At 37.0% G+C, this 17,064-nt stretch overlaps 1 protein-coding gene across 10 annotated transcripts in view; it reads right to left on the minus strand.

The window, feature by feature from the left end:
* LOC117169108 (acetyl-CoA acetyltransferase, mitochondrial) overlaps positions 1-17,064 on the minus strand; it is a 260,337-nt gene that overhangs the window by 99,438 nt on the left and 143,835 nt on the right. For all 10 annotated transcript variants that reach the window (XM_033355262.1, XM_033355261.1, XM_033355258.1 and 7 more), the window contains one exon: positions 11,097-11,240. The gene's annotated coding sequence lies outside the window, so the exon portion shown is untranslated. The remainder of the gene's footprint in view (positions 1-11,096; positions 11,241-17,064) is intronic.

Raw genomic sequence — 17,064 nt, forward strand, 5'->3', positions numbered from 1 at the left:
AACGATACATTCACAAAACTTAAAAGGGAACCTACAAAAACAATAGTCAGTAAGACAAAAACCCTTCTCAAAGACTCTAATCTTCACAGCCAAACAATATCTAAATTGATACCTACTAATCCCATCTCTCCAAGACTTTACGGGCTCCCAAAAATCCAAAAAGATAAAATTCCACTCAGATCAATCGTCAGCGCGATAAACACACCAACTTATAACCTAGGACGCTTGTTCGCTACAAAAATCAATCCTTTTACAGGAAACTCCATCATGCCCGTCCAAAACTCATTTGACTTTATTAAAAACATACAACAGGTTCACATTCAACCCCAAGACATCATAGTGAGTTTCGGCATAGTATCTCTCTTTACGAAAGTACCAATCTCTGATACAATTGACATTATTCAATCTTTTACAAACTTTCCTTCCGAGATCGTACCTTTGATAGAACACTGTCTCAATAATACTTACTTCTATTTCAATAACCTATTCTACGAACAAACCTCAGGTGCAGCAATGGGATGCACAATCTTACCTGTAATAGCCAACGTCTTTATGGAACATCTAGAAACTAAAATCTTCGACCAAGTCAAGCTTATACCAGAATTTTGGTTCTGTTACGTTGATGGCACTTTTGCCATCTGGCTACATGGACGAGAAGAACTAAATAAGTTTTACGATTCCATAAATCGATTACATCCTAATATTCAGATCACCATAGAAATAGAACAAAACGGAAAATTGCTTTTCTTGGACATATTAATTTACAACAGATCTGATGACACATTAGAACATAAAGTTTACAGAATACCCACACACAAACAGGTACCTAAACAAATTGATAAAGCAATAAAAAAATACATTTTAAAAAAACATGTCAACACAACCTACGAAAGAAAGAGAGAGAAAAATGACCACCACTCTACCCTACATCCAAGGTGTCACAGAACAAATCGTATGTCAGGTTAAAAAATTTCACGCAATTAGCACTAGCTGAACATCATATCGGAACAGGACAAACATTTTATTTGACAAAACAATAGTCCCTGTAAAAACACGCATCATGTTTTCAAGAAAACATAGAGAATCAATCGAAATCTTAAAACACCCTCAGTTTCGGGTCAGCCCTGCATAAGTGAACTGCAATGTTCACGAAACGCTTGGCGCCACTCTCTCTTGAAGTAACGTAGAGTAGCATAAGTTACTTTGCATTGTACTTATCCAAAAATTGTAACACGGTAACATGCCTTCGATTCGACCTCGATGGTAGTGCGAAACAGAGTCCGTATAGATTTAAATTGTAATGTACAACTATAACATAATGATATAAGCTGCCGGTTGAGAGACATAGGGCCCCGCCCGGCTACGAGTTCAATACCAGCGCTGAACAATAGAAGAAGGTCGCTGAGAAAGAAAATATGATGTGGTATCTTGACACGGCCTTAGGCCGAATATATTTTCACAATATTACAATATTACATTTGGAAAAAGTTCGTGACCTCGCAGGGAAGAGGCTCTATGTCAAAAGGAAAATTACTTGAGGGGAAATATTCTCTTTTGAGAGCGTTTTTAAAAGAAAGATAATTCAAGTTCATTTCCACTCATAATTGATGTATTAGCATTCTTGAAGGTGATTAAATTAGCACCTGAAATGGGCACAATTACAAAAGAAGTAAATAAAATTGGAGGTGGTAATTGGTCACTTTCTCACCTAATACATAGTGAATGTTTGAGAGTAAGTAATGCCTTTTACGGTGACTTTCCATTGAATTGCATTTTCCCGGGGTCAACTACCGGTAAATGTGCAGAAAGTTTGTTTTTGTAGTAAGAAAACTATTTATAATAATTATAATAATAAATAATAATAATCTTATTTCAGAAGCGTTGCTACCCTGACACTGTGAGTGCTGCACTTAATTATAAATATTGAACGATTCGCGTTCGAAAATTGCGAGGAGCTAGGGATTTATATAATTGATATTACCTCCAATCAAAGTGAGCTCACTTTGCATCCTTTATGCATTCAAAGCAGTAATTGTATCAGTTATCACAAAACCTTGCGCGTTTCGCCGTTGCGAAAAGACGTCAATACTATGATTGAGACAATCGCACATGATTATAACCTTGTTTCAAATCATAGCTGCCCAGGAACAGTGAGTGTCATAGTTAATTCGAAATATTGAGCTTTTAGAGTTCGACCGTTTCCAGAAAGGGTCGATATATATCATTGAGTCAATTACACATGATTAAAACCCTTGTTTAGAACCGATGCTCACCTCAAACTGCGAGTGTTGCAGTTGATTCAAAATATTTAGCGCTTAGCGTTAGAAAATTTTGAGAAGTAGGCAATATATACGATTCGAAAAGTCGGGTTTGATACTGACCTTATTTGATAAACTTATTAACTTAAGGGAATGCCCAACAAAATTTCACGCCAAACTATCAAAAAGCCTCTACGAAATAAAAAATTACGGCTGAGTTCTTTAACGACCCCATGAGGACCTCAACGTCATACCAAAGTAGGGGGACCGTTAAGGGTTAATGCTACTCCCGGACTGGATGCCCTAACCCTGGTAACTATTACAATTTTGATAGGTTGTGTGAGTGATCTCAAATTACTCCATTTTGTTCTGACAGAAATTTAACTCAATGTTTTTATTTTTAAAAAAGTTAGACAATGAATTCACTTTTTCTTAGGAACTACCGTCTATCTCCACGGTGGCGGAAGAGATGTCAAGCTAAGCAATTTCTCTCTATAGATTTAATAACACATAATTCTTATCACCTTTCAGTGTGTTGAATTGGTCTTTATAATAAATCTCTAATATTCCCCTATGCCTCAGTACTTGATCCCCAGTCCCAATTAAGAGTGAGAGACATGAGAGAGAGATAATGTATTGAGATATTACCTGTTTAATCCTACGTAACAAATTTGATCACAATTAATTGACATTACTGAATTTATAGATTTCCATCTATTTAGTTCCGACAAAGGGAAGAAGTGATGAACGACTGCCCCGCAGCCAAGGTGAGACATTTAATTAATTATTTCAATCAAAATTCCAATAGTTAATTGTCATGATTCAGATTTTTCGAATTATATGGTTTACTTACAATTTTGTGAGTTTCGAAATCGGATTGGTACTTCATGATTCTATTAATTATTAAAGTCATTCGCTAATTTGTTCGTTATTCTTGTCAGTGAACAAATTTATTACCTGAACTGTAATTTGTATTGATCTAAACAAATTATTTATTAGTCATTCTAAGTTAACAAATAACCTCTCCCGGTGAGGAGGACGATGATGAAGGTATAGAAAGGCATTTGATCTGTTAATAATATTAACTTAAAATTGAATTTCTTTAAGAGGGAGAGACCATTCATATTTATAATTAATATCCCTATCATCGGATGATTTCAAATATCGACATATGGGTAGTTAACCGAAAGTGATTGATTTTATCTTTATAAGTGTTTAATTTTGATTAAAAACTAACATTCTTAATCAATATTTAGTGGTATAGTAAATTGCTAATAGTTTTCGTCGATCATACTTGTTAGCTGACATGAGTTTATAGGCGGGGAAGGAGAAAAGGAGTGTTTCCCTTTTCCAGTCCGATCTCTGTGTAATTAGTGTGTTAACTGGTTAAGGCCCTTGTTTCTCTCCGTGTCTCATTGTTTTTAACTCGTTAAATCTAAGATATTTCGCATGGGGAGTTCGATGGCCTCGGCCACTGCGTGATATATACATAACGCATAGGTGCTGTGACAGTAAGCAATGACAAATTGGAATTGCGCACCCTCAAAGGGTCCAACGTAAAATCCTCCTACACTAATCATCTGAAAGAACAAGGGAAAAGATGAAAATTTAGACGCCTCGTTGAACCATTTTTTCAAATCAATGTTTTAAAAAAATGTATCTCTATTCGCAGAATCTGAATATGCAGGACGAGTACACTTGGCGTTATCTACACGCGGGTATAAATTATAATAATGCAGCCCTTGGAGCCTTGGTGATGATGCTATGTAAACGGGAGCGGCTAATGAGTCCCCAAAAAGAAGAAAGGCATTAACGATTCCCTGAAAATGAAACTAAGGAGACAAGCGCTACTTGACGGAGACGGCCCTCAGCAGAGCAGTAAACCTACTCAAAGAATAACCGAACTATAAAGGCCTCGCGATTAAAACCTTTGTTTATATCGAAGGATCCATCAATTACGTCTCTAGAGAGGTGGTTAGGGCACATTTCAGTCGTAGAATGGACTTGTTAAATTTTTGCCAAAAGCAATCAAATAATGACTAAAGGTGATATCATTTTTTGTGGAACCGTTGACACGAAGTTTCCGCTGAAAAAAGTTTTATCGCCCCTGTTTTTGTGCTTCGCAGTGGATGAACTGCTTTTGGAGGCAATGCAGCAAGAACTGGGTATAGTGAATTCTCGGTGCAAGAAAGCTGGACTATCGATCAATCCGAGTAAGATGCTCACCAAAACTGGAAAAACAATATCTAGAAATCCAAAAACGAGTTTAATCTTTAGTAGTAACCCTAGATAAGAAGCTGTTATGAAACGAGCACTTGGAAAACAAGTGCAAAAAGCTAGTCACAATTATATGGCTCTGCGGGAGAGCCATAGGGAAAATATGTGACTTGAAGCCGGACACCATTATGTGGATCTACCCAGCGGTCTTGCGATCTGGCCTGATTCTAAAAGTCGTCACGGTAGCTTTGAAGTCGTCACCTACGATGACAGAAGGAGCACTAACGTTAGAGTTTGAGCCCCTCCATCTTAATATGAAGGCCGTGGCTAACAAACGATCTGAAGATCAAATGTGGTAAACCGCGGAAGGATCACGGCGGCAGTGCGTATCCTAACTGATATCCGAAGTAGGCCGACCCAGAGCATGCTCAAGGACAAAACGCCCACTCGCTGTGTCTTGGAAAAGAAGTATTATGTTAACCTATCCAGGAAGGCGGAATGGGTTAACGGCGAGGCACACCTGCCAAGGGATGGGCAGAAGATTGATTTCAGTAGATATGTATTGTAGAAGGAGTGGAATGGACTTTACTATCCCGATGTGATCCTATGCCACAATCCTACAATACAATCTAAGATTATAACCATGCTTCAGAGTGCCTAAAAAGCACACGAGTATCGCAACAAAATAAACATCCGTATCTGTTCAGGCAGAGGTCCGCTATAATGACCCTGAATGGAACGACGACTACGTCGCTACTAGTATGGGAATGCTTTGAATTACTAAAAAATCGATCGAAGGGAAATCGAGTGACCCTATTTTTAGTCCCTGGACCCAATAGTGTGGCTGCAGTCTTCGCCATATAGAGAGGGCTTTGGTGTCACGCTTAGGCAGAAAAGGTTAAACAACCACCGCAGGGTCTCACTGGAAGCAACCTCTATCTAAAAATGAAACCGGCTCCCATTAGAACCGCGGTAAATTACACCTATGGCCACGTATCACAACTTTAAAATGGGTGGTTATGGAGCACAATGAAATCATAAGATCAGACCGGCGAAACCCTCGTGTTTCTTGAGGACATGAAGCGACCCAAGGATGACAACTTTCTGCATCCATCTCGCAAGTTCCTTGACATATTTTTGGCACACGGGTATGGCCTTAAGGTTACGAATCAGACATACGTTCGCACCTCCAAGAGCACCAATCAAAAGTACAATTACTTTAACCGAATATTTTGGGTTCAGTCATTGCAGCTCCTTTTTTAGGTCTTGATAACTCTCCTCCTTTTCCTTTCACTTGGCAGTGACGTTGCAGTCAGTTAGAACCGAGAATTCTTGTATGAATGTAGTTCGTTTCTCGAAGTCTTGGAGATATGGCGTCAGGCCTAGAGTTTGCAACGGAGACTGCTGTTCGAAAATTATAGATCCAGAAAATTTGGCACTTCTCGTCTTGGACAATTGCCGCTAACTCCTTCGTAGCGTTCGGCAGGGCAGGGTCGCGGCTAACACCATAAGAGCGACAAAGATGGCTTATAAAGTACTCTTAGGGCCACATCATGGCTGTAGAGATACGTAGTTCCCGCTTGGGTGCGACACCCAGATAGTATGCGTTCTAGATAATCAGCGTGTGCATGACACGCTCTGAACCGATCGCTGGGAACTTCTGGATATGAAATGAGGTCACGGTATTCTAACTTGGAAAACACATGGCATGCGTAAATGATATCGTCTAAGCCTTAAATAAGCCCTAATGATTCGAGAAAAGCCAAAGTTTGTTCTCTTGAGAAGGACTGTTCGTCTACATTTCTGTGAAAGTTTCCGTGCATTTTCTTTTCAAGTAGCTGTTGGCGGAACTTTTAACCTCTGCTTTCTTGCCTTCGGATTTTAGATTTGAAGCAATTATTTATAGTAATACACTTTCCAGTTACCACCCAAATTCTATGGAAGGATAGGTAATCTCGCCTAAAATTATTACCGTTGAAATGTCTATGTTATGAACAGACATTTCTTGGCTTTGATGTCGTTTTTTGTATTTTCTCTTTATCGGGCGCATTAGGAAACCCACTTCGCATCTTCAAGAAGGATTAGGGGCTCCTAATCCTCTACCTAAGCACCGGAATACAGCCGATCCTGACTACCAGGGAACGACTCTTACCTCACGCCCCCACTCAAAGCAAGCAGCTCGGAATATCTCCCTCGCTCGGCGGCGGTTCATAAGGACTAACGAAGGAAGGATGGGACGATATGATGGACGAACAGGAAGCGGATCGCGTTGGCTATGTTCCTCTCGACCGTTGTGAATTACAGAACTTGATTGTTGAATCAAGACGTTCTCGAACCCCCCTTCTTATTTCCTTTTTTTTAAGAACCCTTAAGCTGTGTTAGTTTGTGAAACTCTATTTATACCCCTAGAAACAGTTTGTCGTACTCATGCCAGAATTTCTTTGGTGCTATGTGAGTAACCTCAATGAAATAGCACCATTACTGTTGAATTTCTTTACTGTCAATTTTTCGTTGTGAACACATTATTTTCTAGATATATGTTGTTGTTAATTAATGTTGGAACTGCCAATACGCTTTAACAATTTTATTGTATTACTCTTTTTTTATTCTCATGTTATGTATATTGATTAACTTCTGTTAACTTCTGAATAAACCGATGTTAATTATCCTTTGTCAAATGTGAGCTTTGTGATTACGTACCATCCCCTCTGCCAATTTTGTTTTGTTTAGGCTGAGCTAGCAGTTTTGTTGACCCTAATTTTGTTTATAAAGGCTTAGGGTTTATTACTTCGGGACCATCCCTGGGCAATTATCTGCGACTGCGTATTAATTATTGAAACCATAATCAGCAGAAACACTTGGTACAGCGACCCACTACCCGCAACCCGAGTACGCGTTCAATGGCTTTGCCTTTCAGTTCGATTCCAAAAGAATCAAAACTCTCAAGTCTTCATAAGCGTGCACTTGCGCAATCTGACATCATCTTTCGCCAACATTGTTTTAGAGGATTTTTTTAACATGATCAGTAGGTGTGATAGATTATTATCATCACCTAAATACACTAACCAAGAAAACCGCAAATTATAGTAAAGAATTAAACGCCAACAAATACAACTGGACTATTATTAAAACAAGGAATTTTACAGATTCATTTTTAGTTCAATGGAAAATTAAACAGTTTTCGTAAGAATATATTTTTTTTTTTTGCTCGAAAATTCAACTATTATATTGGACATTCTTTTATTTTGAGACAAAAATTCGATTTTCTGAATTAAAACTTCGTCTTTTAATTTGAAAACAATACTATTAAAATCTGGATTCAGAATTTATGTCTTTTAGTTAAGAGTGCAACAATTTTGTTTAACTTTCTCCAATTTCGGAATGAAAGTACAATCTTTTGAAATAAAAATTCTCCTGTTAATTTAAAATTCTACTATTTAATTCTGGGTTCAGAATTAATCTCTTTTGGTTAAAAATGCAAATATTTGGTTCAACATTCTTCTATTTTTGACAGCATGTTCAATCTTTTGAATTGAAACTTCATCTTTTAATTTTGGAAATTCTAATAATAAATATCGGGTTCAGTATTAATATCTTGCGAAAAAAGACGCTATTTTCTTAACCATTCTTCTGTTTGGAATATAAAGTTCGGTCATTTGAAATAAAAATTTGCCTGTTAACTTGAAAATTCTACTAAGAAATTCTGGGTTCAGAATTAATCTGCTTTTGTTAAAAATGCAACTTCTTTAACATTCTTCTATATTAGAGAGAAAGTTCTATATTTTGATGAAAAAATTCGTCTTTTAATTTGAAAATTCTACTATGAAATTCTGGGTTCATAATTAATCTCTTTTTGTTACAAATGCAACTATTTTTTTGAACATTTTTCCATTTTTGGCAGAAAGTTCGATCTTGTGAATTAAAAACTCGTCTTTAATTTTAAAATCCTACAATTAAATTGCAGTTCAAAATTAATCTCTTTTTGTTAAAAATGCAACTACTTTGTTGAACATTCTTCTATTTTTGACAGAATCTTCAATCTTATGAACTAAAAATTCGTGTTTTAATTTTGGAAATTCTAATATTAAGTTGCGGGTTCAGAGTTAATATCTTGCAGTAAAAAGACAGTATTTTGTTAAACATTCTTCTATTTTAAATATAATGTTCGGTCATTTGAAATAAAAATTCGCCTGTTAACTTAAAATTATACTATTGAGTTCTGGGTTGAAAATTAATTACTTTTGCTGAAAAATGTAACCACTTTGTTTAACATTCTCATATTTTGAACAGAGATTTTGATCTTTTACATTAAATATTTGTCTTTTAAATTAATAATTCTACTATGAAATTCTGGGTTCAGAATCAATCTCTTTTTGTTAAAAATGTAACTTCTTTTTTTAACATTCTTCTATATTAGTGAGAAAGTTCTATATTTTGATGAAAAAACTCGTCTCTTAATTTGAAAATTCTACTATGAAATTGAAACTGCCAAAAAAATAAACGAACGAAAGTTGTTCAACTTAGAAAGAGCTACCAATTTGTCTGAAATCGTTTTTTGATATGATGCGCAGTTTTTGTTTGAATCGTAAAAAATAATATTCTAAATTGAATTTTTGAAAAAACGGTATACGCTAAGAAAAAAGTAGTGAACAAAAATTATGAACCTAAAACAACCCTATAAATTTTTTTAGTAATCACTTTTTAAGGAGAAGCATAGTTTCGATTTTAATCGTAAAAAAATAACATCGAAGATAACAATTAAACATATGTGGAAAAACGGAAAAAAGCACGAAAAAAAATTATAGAAAAAAGTTGTTCACAAAAAAAGATACACATTTTTTATAATTTATTACGTTCTTATAATTCATGATTGAGAAAGTATCAGAATTTTATTAAATTTAACGCCGTAGTTTTTGAACGGATCTCCACGTTTTGAGACACCTTCCGTCCGTCCATAAACATGACAACTCTAAAAAAATTAACAGATGAAATCGGGCGTTGGCACACTTTTTTATGTCCTAAGAGAAGGAAAGAGTTTGTTAACCTAAATTCTTTGAACAATGGTTATGGTTTTATCAATCGAAAATTTTATTCAAAAGAATATTTCATTTTATGTCAAACGAAGACAAATACGCAAAAACAGAATAAAATCAGAATTGAAGCCCTTTAAAATATCTACAATTTTTGATTAAACTATTTTTTAAGAGGATAAGTTGTTTAGGTTTCATGCATTGAAAATTTTAATTTTAAGCTAAATGACGACATTTAATTAAAAGGCTCAAAAGAATATTATATAAGATTTGATATTTTGGTTTTATTGTTGCAGTTTTTAAAATTCATACAAAATTTATTTGCACCATTTTTCATAGGACTTACTAGTTTGTTTTTATTTTTTGAAAATATTATTTAAAAAATTGAAAATTGAAATTTTCAGTCAAACGATGAGAAGTGCAAGGAAATTTTTAGAAGGAATTTTAGCATTTAAGATTTTTTTATTATTTCTTTGAACCACTTTTTCAAAGAATTCCTCGTTTTTAATTTATTTTCTAAAATTAATATACAAAATTAAAACTTTTCATATTACGCCCAAAGGTGCTAGATACTTAAAATTTCCAGCTTAACAACGCAATATAGTGAAGAATGTCTGAAGAAAGGATTGTCGCTTTTTATTGTTAGGTAGTTCAGACAAAAAATATACATTAAAAAATGTCAGTCGAAAATCGGTCACGTAGCGTGAGTATCACAATGAGATTGTGTACCTGAAAGTCCACAGAGCTTTGAGCAATTTAATCTTGAACTATACACACTTAATTAAGTAGAAAATTCAGAATGAGGAGATGCATTCAAGCATTTAAACACTGCGATCTAACAAATATTTTTTTAAATAAGTTTTTATTCAAGCATTCCAATTGCAAAGGACAAGTGACCGAGCGCGAAGCTCGCAATCGGAAAAGCGCGTGCCCTAGGGCAATAGACGGAAGAACTTGGACTCGATTGCCGACGCGTGAACGGGAAGAGCAGAGAGTAGGGAAACATGGTCGACCTGTAATGAGTAGGGATCAGAATTCCCCGCTGAGACTTCTCCCCCGCTCCGCTGCCTCGACTCGAGATTTCTTCAATCACCCGCCCTGTAAAATTTCACTTTTACCTAGTAGGCATGATTATGTTTGCACAAGCCGCATCATTCTGATTTGTATAGTCAGCATTGCAGCCTTATTCTGGTGCAAAATGCAAAGAAACCTTAACTTTAAACGGCTATATCTCAAAAACTTTAATTTTGTGGGCTTTTTACATATTAAAACTTTTGATCTACACATCGAGAACTACCAGGAAGCAAAGTTACAAAAAAATTAGCGTAGAGCCATTTCCATATAAATTCTGTTTACACATAAAAAACAAATAGAAATCGTTAATTAGATCGTCCAAGTACTGGATAAAAAGTCCGATACAAGAACTCTACGTTATCCTTTACGACATTTAAATCAAACATTTGATTTATTTTCTTGAGAAATCACATTTGATTCAAAGAATGTTTTTAAACGATGATGAGAATTTCATAGCCGGACCCTGGAAGACGTAATTTCCGCACGCTTACGAACATCATTGAAAAATGATACATACTTGAATCGCCACAGCTCCAAGTTTTGTCGCAGAAAATGAAGATAATGGCCCTAGAAAACTTCCAATTGGAGTTCTTGCTGCACCAACAATTACAATGTCAGTGAGTTTTTTTGTCCCATATGACCTTTTATATAGATCAGCAACCTAAAAAGTAATATAATCGATCATAGTTTTTAAGGAGAATCACATTTTTTATTACGATAGTACAAAAGATTAGTGGCATTATTTTTAATATCATCAACGTAGGTTTTTATATGAACAAGAAGTGAGTTATAGTAGTAAGGAAATACTATGGGTTGCCCGTCAGTCTACCCCCACTCCTCGGCCGTCTGTCTAGACTGGCGGATTTCCCCCAACTAAGCCGCGAGGTCATTGACTCTGATAGGAGTCTGGGTCTCGTATCGCTAGGCACGCGTGTTTACTTTAAGTCTAGGATGGGAAGATAAAGAATAGATAAATAATATAGGGATTTTCCCTGAATAGTAAAATGATGCATGGTTGAAGGAGTTTCGTAGACTGTATGGCGCACCGTATATCGAATATCATAACGAATATTATATAAAAAATTAATTGTTTAAGTATTTAATTTTTGTCACAGGCTTAAGATGGTTACTGTCCAACATGTCGAAGGCATTTTTGGTCAGAGTTGGATTTTATTTTTGATTATTTAACACGGGGCTGTCTAGGTATATATCATCAGTCACGTACGCATTTTCATAAAGCAATCAAGTGATCTGATGAGAGCAGTGTGCCCCGACATATTGGAAAAAGCCTGGTTTTTAACCCATCATTGACGGACAGGGTTGCAGTCAAGTAAACGATGGGGGGACCTACATCTTAAGGTGGGTCCTAAACCACCACAGCCTCGGTAAAGGTACAGAGAAAAATTTTCAGAGGTACAGGCTAAGGAATTGAACCCCGGACCTCTGAGGCAAAGTCTGAGCGTCTAGCCACTGAGCCACAATTATTTGTTTTTATTAAACTTTTACTCGGGCAAACCCTGTTATACATCATAAAACTGCCATCTAAACACTGTAGCCGAAATCACAATGGGATGGATAGGTGCATGATTCACATTCCTCCATATGGTCTTTACTTCATGCGTTAACTCGCTATACTTGTGGATCTTGCTTGCATAGGTTGACTGAAAATTTCGGTTAGGCCGACAAGCAATGTCGATGATGTACACTCTTCCACCTTTTTTTCTCGCATCACAATGTCAGGTCAATTGGCCTGGATGTAATGATGCGTTTGGATAGTAACATCCCAATATAAGATGTAATATTCGCTTTCTAAAACAGACATTGTAATGTATCTATAGAAGGGCATCCATTCTTTTAAGAGTCCTAGGGTTCGTGCAAGTTGCTGATGTATAATGCCCGCTACATCATTATGTCTGTGTGTATATTCTCTCTGAGCCATTATGCGACAGCCATCAATAATTTGTTCGATGGATTCGTTGGTATCTCCACATAATCCGCACCGGTCAACCACGTCTTGATGTAACATATGTTTGCGACAATTCCTGGTGCTGACCACCTTGTCCTGTATTGCAATGACGAATCCTTCCGTCTCTGGATACAGAACACCCTTTCTTAGCGAAATATTAGATGCCTCACTATCCACTTCATTTTGATCTAACGTGTTAGAGTGCTCGCCATGAATGGCTTTCTGCCTCCGTTGTGTTTATAATTCCTCTATGGTTTCTGCCCTGATATTCATGGCCCCATCGGGGGACAAATTTAAGGGCGTGTATTCAAGATCCGCTTAACAGATGTTACTGTAAAGCGCAACATTTCGTTTGTTGTTATAATAGTCTCCTAACTGTATAATTTGTGACTTACACCGTTTTTTGACATCTACAACGATTGTCCTGATTTTGTTTGCCGAGATGAGAAAACTCTTCATAATAAATTTGAGACTCGTAATGAAGGCAGTAGTTAGGCTTGTTTTACCCATCGTATGATGAATACCCTTAGATTCAAGAATACCCAGATATTTATATGATTCGCCTGCATCCATTGCCTCGATATCATTTTCGAACTCGTTCTCTAACTCTGCGGTCCCTAATTCCCCTCTGATTAAATGCACTCTTTTACATTTGTATGGTCCGTACTCCATGTGGATATAATTGGAAAACTGCTTTGTGACATCGATCACCTGCTGCAGATTCTGGGCTGAACTAGCGTGCAGCTTCAGGTCATCCATGTAAAGAAGATGGGTCAGTTGATGACCGTCCTCATTATGAATTCAATGAATTCAACGCTAAACAGAACCATAGTGCTCTGAAGGAGTCTCCTTGAAAGATACCCGTCGTAAAGCGTATTGATCTAGTTATCCTTGGTTGTCCATGATCAAAATACTTGATTCTTGTACCCTAGAGCCTCATCGCATGGCTTAAAAAGTCATTGGTGCGTGGGCAGATTTTATAAAGTTTTAAGACTTCAAGCGAATAGTCATGCGGCATTGAAGGAAACGCTTCCTTGTAGTCAATGTATGCCATGTGTAAGTTTCTTTGATGCTTACGAGCTTGATTCATGGCAACAGCGTCTATAGTAACTAGATCTTTACAGCCTCGCGAGTTTTTACAACATGCATTTTGTTCTTCTGTAAGAATTTCATTCTCGTCGCAATGAGAATATACCTTATCTGCAATGATAGCTGTAAGACAATTATAAATTGTTGTAAGACAGGCTATCTGCCGAAAGTCAGATGGATATTGAGGGTCTGCGTTTTTTGGTAACATATATGCAGTACCCTGGAGCATAAAGCCTGGCATCAGATCTGGATGTTCAATGATCTTCTGAAAACACCTTGCCAACGCAAGATGCACACTCGTCAGGTACTTGTACCAGAAACTGTGCACCATGTCCAGACCTAAAGATTTCCAATTACTTGCTCTTTTCAAGGCCGCTAAAACATCTAAAGCTGTGATGTTTATCAGTTGCATTTCAGGGCTTTCTGGTTCTATTTCCTTTTTTATATTGAGTTAATCGACCCAATTTGCATAATACAAAACTTACCACACATGTCCGAAGAGGAACTTTGTATATCTGCTGTGTTCCATCGGAATAAGGTACTGTTTCCTCGCAGATGATAAAGATCTTGAGGAATAAGAGGCAGTAGGCCGTAGCTGTCAAAGTACTTTCTATGGACATTTCGTTTAATGTAAACCGCAACCCAATGCGATCCGTTTTTATTGTGTGTATCCGCGTTAAAAATTAAAGCAGCCGGTCTCATCCACACCTTTGGTATCCAATCGGCGGGGAATACACCAGCCGTATGTCCTGGTATTGATTGAAGTGCTCGAAGTATCTGAAGGCTGTCCATAGCTTTTTCCAGGCAAGATTGTCAGTTTTAGAACAGACATTTGTTGTCAGTATATTCTGACGGGTGATAGCTCGAAGTGCTACTTCTTCTTGTCTTTGACTTTGAAGCCAGATTTTCAGTTTAGTTACGTTATTAAGAGCACATGTAAAAAATGTTCCTTTTTCACACCGTGATGAAAAAAGTAATCTTGATTGGTTTCGAATTTTTTTAAAGTAGGGCATTTTATATTCTTCCAGATTAATAATCTGTCTACCCGTGATATTTTGCAAAAGAAAAGCTTTCTCCCGGCCACGGGTGTAGATTTGGCAAGCTGATTTCGCGATATCACGAAAAAAAATCTAGTGCTTCACATCGCTACAAAGATCCGAGAAGGGATAAGGTGGTGCAGTTATCCAATGTCCAATAAAGTTACGATCCACTGCAATTACGGCCACTTCTTTTGCAATGAACTTATTTTCAAGATCGCGAATGCCTTGAATATCGATGACATAGTCCATAATATTCTTCGCACAATAAAAAAGTCTGGCTGATAATGCGTTTGAAGATGACGACTGTGACAAAGAGTTGCATGCCTCGCCCGAAGGAGTCACCACGTGACGAAACTACCGAGTTGTGAGGCTACTTTGGACGAAATGAAAGATGGTCGCTGAGTTCAAAAAATCACGTATATGTATATGATTATGTGGATCAAGATTTTTTCCATCGTTTTTAATGTTTACACACCTGCATTATTCGAGTGAGATAACAAGGAGTGTGTAGAAAGGTACTCATTTCCTGTCTAAACCTGTCCTAAGTAAGCACATGTGCACATTAGGATGTCAGATATGTAAGACTCCGAGAAATTAAGGCGACGGTGAATTACGACGCGTCAATTACCAAAACGTCATCATATTCTGCATATACAATACAGTTTACTGTGTTGGCGAGTGGTTCTTCAAGAGGCACGTCTATTCGTAGACTTCCATGTTTCACGAGATTAAAGTGAGAATAACAATTTGCAGAAAGGTCCGGGGTAAGGTAAAAAGCAAACAGGCAGAATCCTTCCGGGTAATCTCTTCTATCAATATCATTACCCCCATTAAGAAGGTGAATACCAGTGCCAGAGAAAAGAGTCTGATAAGCATCAACGTAAAGTTTATTTTTTGAAGAATCTGGCTGCAGAGGTTTCGAGGGTATTTGTGTCCCATCGATGTAAAGAGATAATAAATTAATCTTGTAATTTTTTTAATTAAACTAATTAAGTTCTCTATTTCCGTTAAAGGCTCTATTCTCGACAAAACTAATGATTATTCTTTTGGGTAACTGACCGAGAATAACATTATCAAGAATTTCACCGTGAATACCGCCATGTAAAGTGAGCTCTTTGACCTTCACTCTTGTTATCGGGTATTTTGCTGTTCCTTGTGTAGGATCTTCCGCATTTGCTAGTAATATTCTGGGGCTTATTTTTGAACGACGAACAATAAGCGATGCTTCCAAAATGTGTAAGCTGCTTGTCCTGACGTGTCCTAAAACGCAAAAAGCATCTTTTGTACGTACGAGTCGAATACTCGCAATGGAGATGGCCGATTAGATCTATTGTTTTGCCTGCACCAAAATGATCCCGACGGATATCGATGCCTTTCTCTTTAGTGGTCAAATCTTCCATTTTTCCTGCAATATCTACACACCAGCGAACGGATGTTAGATCGCTCTTTTTTGCACCTGGGCCGTAATTAAGCAATATTTCCAGATAAGCTCTGTACGCGTATGCGTTGTTTGGAGCAGAAACGAGTTTTTTTTATTGAAATATACGTTCAATTGATTGAACATCGAATGAAGTAGGTTGCTTATCACAGTTAAACTTTTTAAATCGGCTGAACTTGCAGAAGTTTCTACTGGTGTTACTAGCTTGAAGCGTATACTGAGCATTGTATGAACGAGATCTATGTATTCTCTGCCGTGGTCTGGAATGACAAACTCTATAGGCGAATCGTCGGTCAGCAATGAAATTGGTTTGTAATGGACCCATTGCGAGCTCTCAATAGATGTCTGAGTGGGTGGAAGAGAATAAAGATCTAGTTCAGTTTTCAAACACTCGCTAGAATGTGAGTGTAAAAATGACATGATATAATAATCTCCTTATTATCCACCAAAAATATCCGAAATTGAACTATTTTTCCTGCGCTAGACTTACGTTTTTGGTTTTTCTGTCTTCTCTTATTTTTCCTTTTTTTAATACTATTAATTCTCTTTTTAGATTTCGTATTTTTCACTCCTTTCTTCTTCTTTTTGTTCTTCTTTAAATTACGTGTTGTACTAAGTCTCTTTGCTTTTTTTCCACGTTTACTCTCTTTTCTAAGCTGTATGATACTCTCAAGGCCACGAACTCCGGACAACTGAGGTCCGAAATTTTTTACCCCAAATTTATAACCCGATCCACTCATAAGATTATCGATTTGTCGAAAGCTTTTCTTTTTAATTTTTGACGAGTTTCACCTGTTCGGAGTGCCCCCTTTCGAACTGTACGTGCACCTCGTGCTAATATAGACAACACACGTCGAAAAAGACCACCTAGAAAGCTTCCGATTTCATGACCTCTCTGATAAGGTACACCGATTTGGGTTGTGTAGTAATCTACATAATAACTCATTATCCG

The sequence above is a fragment of the Belonocnema kinseyi genome, chromosome 3 (assembly GCF_010883055.1).
Source record: "Belonocnema kinseyi isolate 2016_QV_RU_SX_M_011 chromosome 3, B_treatae_v1, whole genome shotgun sequence".
Classification (NCBI taxonomy): domain Eukaryota; kingdom Metazoa; phylum Arthropoda; class Insecta; order Hymenoptera; family Cynipidae; genus Belonocnema; species Belonocnema kinseyi.